Below are 13270 nucleotides of genomic sequence, written 5' to 3'. Positions count from 1 at the left end.
CATCCCCAACCATGTCATCTACGGAACTTCTTATGCCAAAGAAAAATTAAATTTCCATCTCTGACTTAGGCCAACCAAAAAAATATAGACATATTAAAGAGAAAAATGCCGATTGAGAAAAACCCAAGTAAACCAAGCATTTACGAATGAAGGTAAAAAATGGACACAATTTGAAAGAAAACAAAAAACCAGAAAACTACAATAAAGTGAGAAAATTTCGTAGACACTTATTTATTTTCTAGAAGTTGTAAACGAACGAGACTACAGCCCAAATAATAACAACAACGTAGAGTCATAGGAAAATTTTCGACAAAAATGTCTTAAAACATGAACCCTTTGTCTATTCGATGAACAAGTTGAGAAAAAGTTAACATAAGCAGGTCTGTCATTAAAGTTCCCACCGTGGAGTGCATATCCTCCTACAAAAGAAAAAAAAAAAACAAAGAACAAAGGTGAAGGTAAACAACAAGGGAAACATAAGTTTTTTTTGTACGTTTTCTTATTTGCCATAGACTCAAAGAAGACGACTTATATGAATTTTTCTTAGTTCATTCGATAGCGAGAAGTTGTTTTTTTTGTTTATGCTCTAGCTATGGCTTTAAATAAAAAAATATACATTTTAGGACAGACCTATTTGCATAGGCTTATCCATGGTAATGGTGAATGCATTCATTGCTTTAACTTAAGCTAATTAAAGAAACTTAAAGCAAATAAGCCCCATTAGATAATATTTGGAGTAGATAAGGGGTTTAGCATGTTTTTTTTTAAACACCTTAATCTTGGTATTATGGTTGATTTAGGAACTAAGCTAGAGCTTAATCTAATTGATAGTGATTCACTTTGTAAAATTTATGGTTGAGTTAAGAAGGAAGTCATATGCAGTCATAACCTGTCTCTGACCATGATTACAATATTGTGAAACGGGAGCGTTTACTATGCGATCTGGGTTGGCACAAAAGAGTAGAAATTTTGGCAGTTCTTATTGGCTAAGAGGGCGGATGGGAAACTGCCCAAAAGAGAAAGTTCTCTACCATCAACACATGTTTCAGGAAAATCGTTCTTCGCACTTACTTGACCTTGATCGATTACCACAGGTCAAAGAGTACATACCAATCCCCAGCTTCATTGAGGCACTTCGTTTTGGGTTCGAGGGCTGATGGGAAACTGCCCAAACTGAAGAGTGTTCTACCATCAACACACGTATAAGGGCTAGATGTAGATATACACAGAAAAAAAATTCACGAAAATTTTTCCAATTAAAATCTTAATTGAGTTTTAAAAAATATTCAATTAAAATTGATAAATAATTGATTCAGAAAATTTTTTAATTGAAACGAAAACCAATCACAAAAATTAATAATATCAATTTATTTTTTAATTGGATCAATTAATTTTTATACCCTCCACCATAGGATGGGGTTATATTAACTTTGTCATTCTGTTTGTAACACATCGAAATATTTCTCTAAGACGCCATAAAGTATATATATTCTGCGTCGTGGTGAAATTCTGAGTCGATCTAAGCATGTCCGTCCGTCCGTCCGTCCGTCTATTGAAATCACGCTAACTTCCGAACGAAACAAGTTATCGACTTGAAACTTGGCACAAGTAGTTGTTATTGATGTAGGTCGGATGGTGTTGCAAATAAGCCATATCGGTCCACATGTACGTATAGCCCCCATATAAACGGACCCCCAAATTTGGCTTGCAGACCCTCTAAGAGAAGCAAATTTCATCCGATCCGGCTGAAATTTGGTACATGGTGTTAGAATATGGTCTCTAACGACCATGCAAAAATTGGTCCACATCGGTCCATAATTAAATATAGCCCCCATATAAACCGATCCCCAGATTTGGCTTGCGGAGCCTCTAAGAGAAGAAAATTTCATCCGATCCGGCTGAAATTTGGTACGTGGTGTTAGTATATCAGTAATGCTGTAGACATTTCTGAGGGTTTCAAAGCTTCTCTAAGTGGTTTCAGTGCAATTTGGAACGCCGTTCGGACTCGGCTATAAAAAGGAGGTCCCTTGTCATTGAGCTTAACATGGAATCGGGCAGCACTCAGTGATAAGAGAGAAGTTCACCAATGTGGTATCACAATGGACTGAATAGTCTAAGTGAGCCTGATACATCGGGCTGCCACCTAACCTAACCTAACCTATCGGTCAATAATTATATATAGCCCCCATATAAACCGATCCCCCGATTTGGCTTGCAGTGCCTCTAAGAGAAGCAAATTTCATCCGATCCGGCTGAAATTTGGTACATGATGTTAGTATATGGTCTCTAATGACCATGCCAAAATTGGTCCACATCGGTGGATAATTATATATAGCCCCCATATAAACCGATCACCAGATTTGACCTCCGTAGCCTCTTGGAAGACCAAAATTTCTCTGATTCAGTTGATATTTGGTACGTGGTGTTAGTATATGGCCTCAAACAATTTATATAGCCCTCATATAAACCGATCCCCAGATTTGACTTCCGGAGCCCCTTGGAAGAGCAAAATTCATCCGATTCGGTTGAAATTTGGTACGTGATGTTAGTATGTGGTATCCAACAACAATGCAGGAATTGGTTCATATCAGCCCATAATTATATATAATCCCCATATAAACCGATTCCCAGATTTGACCTCCGGTGCCTTTTGGAGAAGCAAAATTCATCCGATCTGGTTGAAATTTGGTAGGTGGTGGTAGTATATGATATTTAACAACCATGCCAAAAGTGGTCCATATCAGTCCATAATCATATATATCCCCATATAAACCGATCCAGAGATTTGGTTTTGGAGCCACTTGGAGGGGCAAAATTCATCCGAGTCAGTTGAAATTTGGTACATTGTGCTAGTATATGGCCGTTAACAACCATGCCTAACTAGGTCCATATGAGTCTATAGTTATATATAGCCCTGAGATAAATCGATCCCCAATCACACAAAAATTTGTCCATATCAAGTTCATAATATAGCCCCCATATAAGCGACCCCCATATTTCAATTCTGGCTCCCTACGTACCGTGCAATAGTCCATATCGATTCGTAATTATTTGTAGACTTACCTACACATACCTTTTTTGTCTAATATATGCCACGTATGGACTAACTCACAATTTAGAAAACGATTTAAGATACCACAACCCAAGTAATTCGATTCTGGATGACAGTCTTTCGTAAACGTTTCTACGCTATCCATGGTGGAGGGTACATAAGTTTCGGCATGGCTGAACTTACGGCCATATATACTTGTTTTAATTGGCTTTCAATTAATTTTTTAATTGATACTATCATTACTGTGATTGAAGACATTAATTGGATCAATTAATTTCGTGTTGGCAATGGACTCTAGACACGAGTTCATGATCGGGGACTTGCCGTTATGCACCTTCCTGACCCGCTAACACCTAGTGAACTGCACACAATGTCTCAATGTCACAATTAACGTCGGTTCTTGGATCCGCCCCATTAAGTTTGACTTTAGCAAGGAATTCATCTAAATTGGTCACCTGGTAAGTGACAATAGTGTTGAAGGATACACTGGTAGGAAAACTTCGTTATGTTAACGAAATGTGCCATTAAAATTGAGCCAATGAAACAAATTCGTTTATATTACGAAATTTTAGTTTTTTTTACCAAATTTTCTGTTAATCAACGAAACGTTTCGTGTTATTAACGAATATTTTCATTGTCTTAATGGAAATTTTTACGTTATTTAATTGAAAATTTTCTTTGATCCAATTTTAATGATATTTTCTTTGTGTGTATAGATGACACTAAAAATGGTTCACAGTGAGGCGGTTCAAGGACCAATGTTGACCTATCGGTTTAGCGTTTTTTCTTTTGTGAAAAACCTTCACCCACTAGTGAAGACTAATGTCTGTGAAGACAAAATTTTCTATGGAAATAAAATTTTGTCAAAACTTTCCATAAAAATAAAATTTGGCAACGTACAAGAAATAAAATTTTGACAAAATTTACTATCGAAATAAAAATGTCCAAAAATTTTCTACAGATATAAAGTTTTGAGAAAATTTTCTATGGAAATAACATTTTGACAAAATTTTCTGTGGAAATAGAATTTTTAAAAAACTTTCTAGAGAAATACAATTTTGACCAAATTTTCTATAAAAATAAAACGTTGACAAAACTTTCTATAGAAATAAAATTTTGATAAAAATTTCTATAGAAATAAAATTTTGACAAAATTTCGGTAGAAATAAAAATTTGACGAAATTTCGTGTAGAAATAAAATTTTGACAACTTTTTCTATAAATTCAATATAAAACATTTCTTTGGAATAAAACAATTTTTTTTTACATACTAACCACAAAAAATTAATCAACTACATCAAAATTAATTTAATTGGGTAGATTTTTGGTAAAATTTTCTTCAAATTGGTAATTTTTTTTATTTTACAGTTTTTTCTTTTTTTTTACATATAAATTTAAATTTATTAATTGTTTCCTATTTAAATAATTTTTACCCATAATATTATTATTATTTTTAGTCTTAAGTCATAATGTTTATATAATTTTGTATTCTATATTTTGGAGTAGTTTTTATTGTAATTTAACCTATATCGGCCCATGGCTTCAAATTACAAAATCGAGCAAATAAATAAAATAAAATTTTCTTCAAATGAGGTATAGCTCCTACATGTATGAACTTTTTAGCAAAAACTCTCTTTTGCCGGCTCTAAACGTGTAAACGCACTCCTTCTAGTCAAAATTTTTGAACGGACCTAATATCGTCATTTTTGGGGAAAAAACAGAAAATTTTCATTTGCTATATTTTGAGCAAAAAATCGTCAAAATGCCGATAAATCGGCAAAATTGGCAGCCCTGAATAGCGGACAATGTCTACTCTATTGGTAGGATATGTTGGGCCTGGGTACCCCAGGGTTAAATTTTCTTGTATACACGGAAGGCTTGTCGCCAACTCAGAAGCAGACGCAACGTTGATCAATGACAGAATTAATTGAACCTAGCAGTCTTCTCCACATCCTTATATATGTGGAGACTGAAATCCTGCTGGCATAAATGAAATTTGAATATTTTATTTAACAAATATCGAGTAATACTGAAACCATTATAATTGAATTCATCACATTTTTCAAGTTAAAAATTTCTTATCATTATTTCTACTTACTTAGTTAAATAATTTTCAAATATTCCCTTAGTCATTTTTTAATGGAAATATCAGTGATAAGACCGAGAGACCTATTTTAAAAATATTCATCCCCCCAAAATGTCTAAAGTCTACGAAAGATAAGCTAGAATTTTTTTCAGTCATTAAAATAAGTCTAAAAATTAAAATAAATAAACAGCACACTCTGCCACTGCCTATGCACTTGAAATCACTTGGATTTTTTTTGTAGGATTTCAATATTTATTCAACCACAAAAAATATTCCCATTAAAATCATCTGCAATGGAAATGCATGAGTGATGCTTGATTGTTTGTTTGGCCAAAGAAAATTGGTGGTGCATGCGCTGCTGCATGTCGACAGACCCAAAATCTTATCTGTTGCTCTTAATCACTTGTTTCTGAAAACAATTCACTTGCACCACACAAATTAAATATTTGTGTGACCACATAAACATCCTAAGATGTGTCCGCTTGCCACTCATCCATGCAATCCATTCATCCCGGCAAAACAGCAGCTGCCCATCCTAAGCATTCAACCATTCATTCATTCACGGCAATGTAACCTAAAGATTATTATCTACAAAAGAGGAATACTTTGTGGAAGACCATAAGCAAACACTCCAGTTACATTTGGGACTTTGGAGTTCTTAATGCAAGAGAATTCGTGCGATGATAATCAACGTCATTGAAGGGCTATGGAGATAGGTCACTATAGAGGCCTTTCGATAGAGATGCAATACATAACTCAATTAAATTATAAAAAAATTAAATCAATGAGGTTAAATTATAGTAAATTACATTTATATTAAGTTTAAATTTATATTAATTTATGCAATACAGACAATGTCTATTTGGATTCAAAGATTTTGTTCTTTTCTTAAGGATTTTGGTATTGTTTCCGAACCAAAGATGCGGCTTCTTTATTCCCTTTATCGCCTACTTTCTTTTCTCGGAATAAACATTTTAATGTTCAAAATAAAAAAATATTTTGTATTGTAGCACACACAGAAAAAAATATTGTCGAGGCGCCAAAGATTTCTTTACTATAAAATACGAATGCGTATACACTCAAAAAAGTTTACTTTGATGCAAAGATTTTGACCTTCTTTTAGGTATTTTGGTATTGATTCCGAGGTGCGGCTTCATTAAAATAAAGACAGTTTGTCTTTAAATTTAGGCTATATAAAATTAAAATTAAAATATACTTTATCTATCGAATTTTTTTTTCGTGTTATACACAAAAAAAATATTTCCAAAAAATTTCCAATTAATATTTTAATTGAATTTTCAAAAAATATTCAATTAAAATTTAATTGGTTCAAAAAAATTGTTTAAATGAAACAAAAATTAATTGTATCAATTAATTTTTTAATTAGATCAATCAAATTGTTAATTGACTTTGGTGATTGATATTATCATTTCCGTGATTATAGACGTTTCAATTAAAAATTAATTGGATCAATTAATTTTGAGATTGAAGACAAAAAAATTTATTTCTGTGTATTAACAAAGTTATTCGTGCACAAATAAATTTTAGCTTAAAACCCAAATTACAACAGATACTTCAAAGTAAAGAATGTTATCTTATGTTCATAAAAAACTTTAATCCAAAAATACAAAATCCTTAATATAATTCTTAGCCTAAATTGGAAGTGTTTGTTTTATCGTTAATCCAAAGATTCAATATTTCAGTTAATTTAAAGATTATTTCATTAAATCGATAATATTTTTTGCTTAACATAAATGAAAATTTGCCTTATTTCAAAGATTAGTGTCCCAAAATTAAAAAAAAGAAAAATTTCAAAGCGGAGATTACAAACTTTCTTTTAATTAACGGTCGACGGTCGGATGGTATTGCAAATGGGCCATATCGGTCCACTTTTACGTATAGCCCTCATATAAACGGACCCCCCAAATTTGGCTTGCGGAAACTCTAAGAGAAGCAAATTTCATCCGATTCGGCTGAAATTTGGTACATGGTGTCAGCTATGATCTCTAACTACCGTGCAAAAATTGGTCCACATCGGTACATAACTATATATAGCCCCCATATAAACCGATCTCCCGATTTGGCTTGCGGAGCCTCTAAGAGAAGCAACTTTCATCCGATCCGGCTGAAATTGGGTACATGATGTAAGTATGTGGTCTCTAACAACTATGCAAAAATTGGTCCACATCGGTTAATAATTATATATAGCCCCCATATAAACCGATCTCCCGATTTGGCTTTCGGAGCCTCTAGGAGAAGCAAATTTCATCCGATCCGGCTGAAATTGGGTACATGGTGTTAGTATATGGTCTCTAATGACCGCGCAAAAAATGGTCCACATCGGTTTATAATTATATATAGCCCCCATATAAACCGATCACCAGATTTGACATCCGGAATCTCTTGGAAGTCCAAAATTCATCTGATTCAGTTGAAATTTGGTACGTGGTGTTAATATATGGTATCCAACAACCATGCAAAAATTGGTCGAAATCGGTCCATAATTATATAAAGCCCCCATATAAACCGATCCCCCGATTTGGCTTGCGGAGCCTCTAAGACAAGCAAATTTCATCCGATCCGGCTGAAATTTAGTATATGGTGTTAGTATATGGTCTCTAAGTACCATGCAAAAATTGATCCACATCGGTGCATAATTATATATAGCCCCCATATAAACCGATCACCTGATTTGACCTCCGGAGCCTCTTGGAAAACCAAAATTCATCTGATTCATTTGAAATTTGGTACGTGGTGTTAGTATATGGTATCCAACAACCATGCAGGAATTGATTCATATCAGTCCATAATTATATATAACCCCCATATAAACCGATCCCCAAATTTGACCTCCGGTGCCTTTTGGAAAAGCAAAATTCATCCGATCTGTTGGTACGTGATGGTAGTATATGATATTTAACAGTCATGCCAAAAGTGGTCCATATCAGTCCATAATCATATATAGCCCCATATAAACCGATCCCGAGATTTGGTTTTGGAGCCTCTTGGAGGAGCAAATTTCATCCGAGTCAGTTGAAATTGAGTACATTGAGCTAGTATATGGCCGTTAACAACCATGCCTAACTAAGTCCATAACGGTCTATAGTTATATATAGCCCCAATCACAAAAAATTGGTCCATATCAAATTCATAATTGTATATAGCCCCCATATAAGCGACCCCCATATTTCAATTCTGGCTCTCTAGGTACCGTGCAAAAGTCCATATCGAGTCGTAGTTATTTGTAGACTTACCTATTTGGTCTAATATATACCACGTATGGACTAACTCACAATTTAGAAAACGATGTTAAGAAGTTTTAAGATACCACAACCCAAGTAAACCAACCCAAGTCTTTCGTAGAAGTTTCTACGCAATCCATGGTGGAGGGTACATAAGATTCGGCCTGGCAGAACTTACGGCCGTATATACTTGTTTCCTATTACCAAGTACGCAAAACTCAAATTTATAAGAGAATTGTGTTTTAATTTTACCCTTACATCAATCATTAGTGTACAGACAAAATCTTTGGAAACGGGTTTGCTTTTTTTAGTGTATCAAATTTTTGGGCAAGCTTCGTTAACATGCCAAGCGTAGATTTTCTTAAACTTTGAATTTAAATAATTTTTTTTTGAGTGCAATGTTATTGACAGCGTCAATTAATTTGATGATATTAGTTGATATTTGTAGCTTAGGAGGAGGTGTCTCTCTCGATTTTATTTTAAAGGTAATTTTTCTTGAAATATAACCTAATTAATAAATAAAGCCTAGTCTGAATTTAGGAATTTAAATTGTGCAGAATTCGTATTTAAAGAATTTTTTGTACCACATGCGAAAAAGGAGAAAAGACAAATAAATTCAATTTTTTTCTCAGAATCGCAAAACTCCAAGTGAAAAGAGAATTGCGTTTTCGGAATAAATACCAACATAATTTGTGTAAATGCAAAATATTTCGAACCACACTGAAAACAATTTTGTCGTGAGTTCAAAGATTTCATGTCTTTAAAATACGAATGCAAATTTTGCTTAGAATAGAAGACTCATTTCTCTAATATAAAGCTTTTTTCCGAGTCCAAAAGTCGATAAACTTTTCAATGAAGTGGTATTGTCCTTATAATTAAGTGATTTCATTAAAAAATGGGTATCATAAAATGAAAGAAAAAATGTTTGGACTAAGGTCAACTTGACTCTAATAATTCAAAAAAAAATCTTTTAATTTAAATTTTAAATTTGTTGTCATTTTGCATCTTGACTACAAAGCAAAAAATTGTTCAAATATAGGACATGTTCTTCAACACTTTATTTTAAAGAGGTTTGTTACGTGAAACAGCAGAATTTCTACTGGAAGTCGAATCTTAATTTGGAAAATAATTGTCGTTAACTCGTTTTTAGATGACTTTGATAGCATATGAAGAAAAAAAGCTGAAAAAAAAACCAAAAATTAAAATTTGCTTCCTAGATGCAAGAACACAAAACCTAAATTTAAAAGAGAATTGTTTCTTAAAAGTATCCTTACTTGTATTCTCCGCTTCTTTGGCTCGGAATCAATACCAAAATGTTTAAAGTAAAGACAAAATCTTTAGAACCTAGTATGCTTTTTTTTCATTGCAGACAAGGTTTGTTTTCTTACGATACGGTCACACTAAATAAATATTTGACATCAATACAAAAAGAATTCATCAGTGTGAAACCAGCAAATATTGGATATATAACATCTCTTTAGGAGCGATTTCCAAAAAATGTATCCATATATTTTGAAAATGTTCCTGCAAAAAGTGTAATTTTGTTCAACATTTTTGTCTATTGTGACCATGTGAATATGTACTCGAAATGGAAAATAAATCTGAAAAAAGGCCTTCGAATATCGCTCCTGTGCACTAATTGGCTCTCTTTAAGTTCTTACACTCATTTTCCTGTTCTAGTTTGATATGCTATCTTTATAGTTTACAAAGTTGCTTAGATGAACTATGGGATAAGCGATAATAACTTGTAAGTTTAAACTCAAAAAGAGTTTGTGGAACTAAATGCAACACCACATCCAATATCAGTTATAAGACATTTGGAGAGATTTTAAGAACTATATGGATTAGTTCTTAAAACCTCCGAAAAATATGTATAAATTTTATGAATTTATAAACAATACTTTTTTATTATATCGCTAATGCTGTTGATAACATTGAGACTTGGTAAAAAAATCCTCTTTGAATGGCTGTTTAAATGAAGCATTGAGTTGCTTCATTGCTTCGTACTCTCTCCATGAAAATAGTGTGAAGACAAAACAACATCACAACCCTCTGTTTCATAAAACCTTTCTTCATGCGGCCATGGCTTATTATCATCATTAACATTCATTCTATAAATATTTAAATTATTTTTTGTAGAGCAAATACAATAAAGAAGGCCTTGATAAGGAATGTTGTTTATGGACCATCGATGTTTTCAACTCGTCCAGGGTCATGAATTCATTATTAATATTTCTTCAACAGAGAAAAAGATTCCACCGTGTATTCGCTGCCATGGCATGGTGCGTTTAAAAGTTTGTCATTTCAGATGTAACATTTAACATTTCTAAAAAAACAAATACGAAAATTTTTTGAGTTCCCTATTAGACACCTGTGATCAATGTTCTGCCATCTCGTTGAGAGATTTGCGATACTCTATGGATTTATCGAATGGAAAGTTTATATCGCTGTAGCCTTTATGCATAAGGATAATACGAACATAGAGTCTCCATAGTTATTGGTTGTCAGCGAAACAGAGACCAGAGTTGTACGCGGCAACATCAGGAGACTACTGAAAGTGGAGCAGCATAGGCCAAGTCGACCTATTTGAGGGTGGATAAGTCAACCAGTATGTTATTATAGTGAATGATATTCCCTTTCTTATTCACGTGCTTTCGGTGCTTTTTCTTCATGTAACTCCGATTTGTGGAGCCTTGAACATAGTGATCATCTTCTCTTTAGTGCCTAGGATAGTATAAGCCTTCAGCAGGGCTCGTTCATTGGGTACATTGTCTTCAGTCAACAGTTTGTACCATTTTCAACGTTCACGAACCAGCGAAGGGTTGAACTTAAACAGCAAACATTTTTAGCTCATATCGGATATATTACATCATAAGAGTATATCCCAATAAGAGTATATCCCAAAACTGCATCCAGATATTTCAAAAAGTGCTCCTGGAAAAAAGTTTGACACTCGTTTTGGGCAAATATTTGTTTGGTGTGACCATATCCTTAGAAATGAGGCGAGGAAGCTGATAGGAAAATGCATTTTCCCGACAGGACTTTTCTTTTAAACCCGATGACCACAAGCCTGCAGCGACCATCAGCCGTTACAGTGGCTGACAACATTAAGGTGTACATTTTTAGCTGACCTCTTCGACAAGTTTGACCCGTTTGTTTGTTTAAGAGCTGTCCAATTTGGAATGGCTTCTCATCGCAGGAAACCAAACTCGGTAACTGCCTACTTTCGTGCAAGCAAAGCAATTCCTTGGCTTTTTTTCAGTCTTTCGCTATTTGTTCATCGGTGGGATCTTGCACTTTTTGGAACTTTAATGCCTTTTGTCCAAGCTCATTTTTGTTGCATTCTAGCGATATGTTCAGCTCACGGGCAAGTTTTCTAAGTCTGCGGTGTGAAGGACAGATGTAATCGAAATCACCCGATTACATCTGCCCTTCACCTCTCGACTAGGGCAGGATGCAAGACTGCCAGTATCACGCTAATGAGCAATGGTACTAGAAAAAAAAAAAAACAAAGTATATACGGCCGTAAGTTCGGCCAGGCCGATTCTTATGTACCCTCCACCATGGATTGCGTAAAAACTTCTACTGAAGACGGTCATCCACAATTAAATTACTTGGATTGCGGCCGATGGCAAGGCATCTTAAAACTTCTTAATATCATCTTCTAAATTGTAAGTTAGTCCATTCGTGATACTTAGTAGACAAAAAAAAGGTCGATTAAATACGTATATATTCAGTTCTTTACCGGTATAGGGAAGAAATAATTACGAACTGACATGAACTTTTGTGCGGTAACTATAGAGCCAGAATTGAAATATCGGGGTCGCTTTATATGGGGGCTATATACAATTATGAACACGAGTCTACCAAAAATGGCAATTTTTTTGCTGTTTGGTAGATTGGTAGAATTCTTGATGTTTTGGAAGATTTTGCAAAATATTCCTCTACAACTACGAGGTGCTTCATAAATTTTCTATAGAAATAACATTTCTATAGAAAATGGTGCAATGGTTAGCATGCCCGCATGTATACAAAGGTCGTGGGTTCGATTCCTGCTTCGACCGAACACCAAAAAGTTTTTCAGCGGTGGATTATCCCACCTCAGAAATTCTGGTGATATTTCTGAGGGTTTCAAAGCTTCTCTAAGTGGTTTCACTGCAATGTGGAACGCCGTTCGGACTCGGCCATAAAAAGGAGGTCCCTTGTGGAATCGGGCAGCACTCAGTGATAAGAGAGAAGTTCACCAATGTGGCATCACAATGGACTGAATAGTTTAAGTGAGCCTGATACATCGGGCTGCCACCTAACCTAACCTAACCTAACATGTTGACAAAATTTTCTACAGAAATAAAATTTTGACAAAATTTGCTATACAAATAAAATTCTGACAAAATTTTCTATACAAATAAAATGTTGACAAAATTTTCTATAGAAATAAATTTTCCTAAACACATAAAATGTTGAAAAAATTTTCTATAGAAATAAATTTTCCTAAACACATAAAATGTTGACAAAATTTCCTAAAGACATAAAATGTTGACAAAATTTTCTATAGAAATATAAAATTTTGACAAAATTTTCTATGGCAATAAAATTTTGGTAGATTAGTTTTGGCTCCAGTGGCAATCGTGACTTTTCTGCGAGTGGGGATCGGTTTATTTGGGGGCTATATATAATATAGATCGATACGGACAAATTTAGGCATTGTTGTTATCGGCCATACTCTAGCGAAATGTACCAAATTTCTACCGGGTCGGATGAATTTTGCTCCTTCAAGAGGCTCCGGAGCCCAGTAAAAAATTTGGAAGTTCCTCCAAAAGCATAACTTTAAAAGCACATCCCGAAGATGTACTCCCAATGATGTTATTTATTTTAACTACACAGGAAGTTC

The sequence above is a fragment of the Haematobia irritans genome, chromosome 1 (assembly GCF_050003625.1).
Source record: "Haematobia irritans isolate KBUSLIRL chromosome 1, ASM5000362v1, whole genome shotgun sequence".
Classification (NCBI taxonomy): domain Eukaryota; kingdom Metazoa; phylum Arthropoda; class Insecta; order Diptera; family Muscidae; genus Haematobia; species Haematobia irritans.
This window is presented reverse-complemented; position numbering follows the sequence as displayed.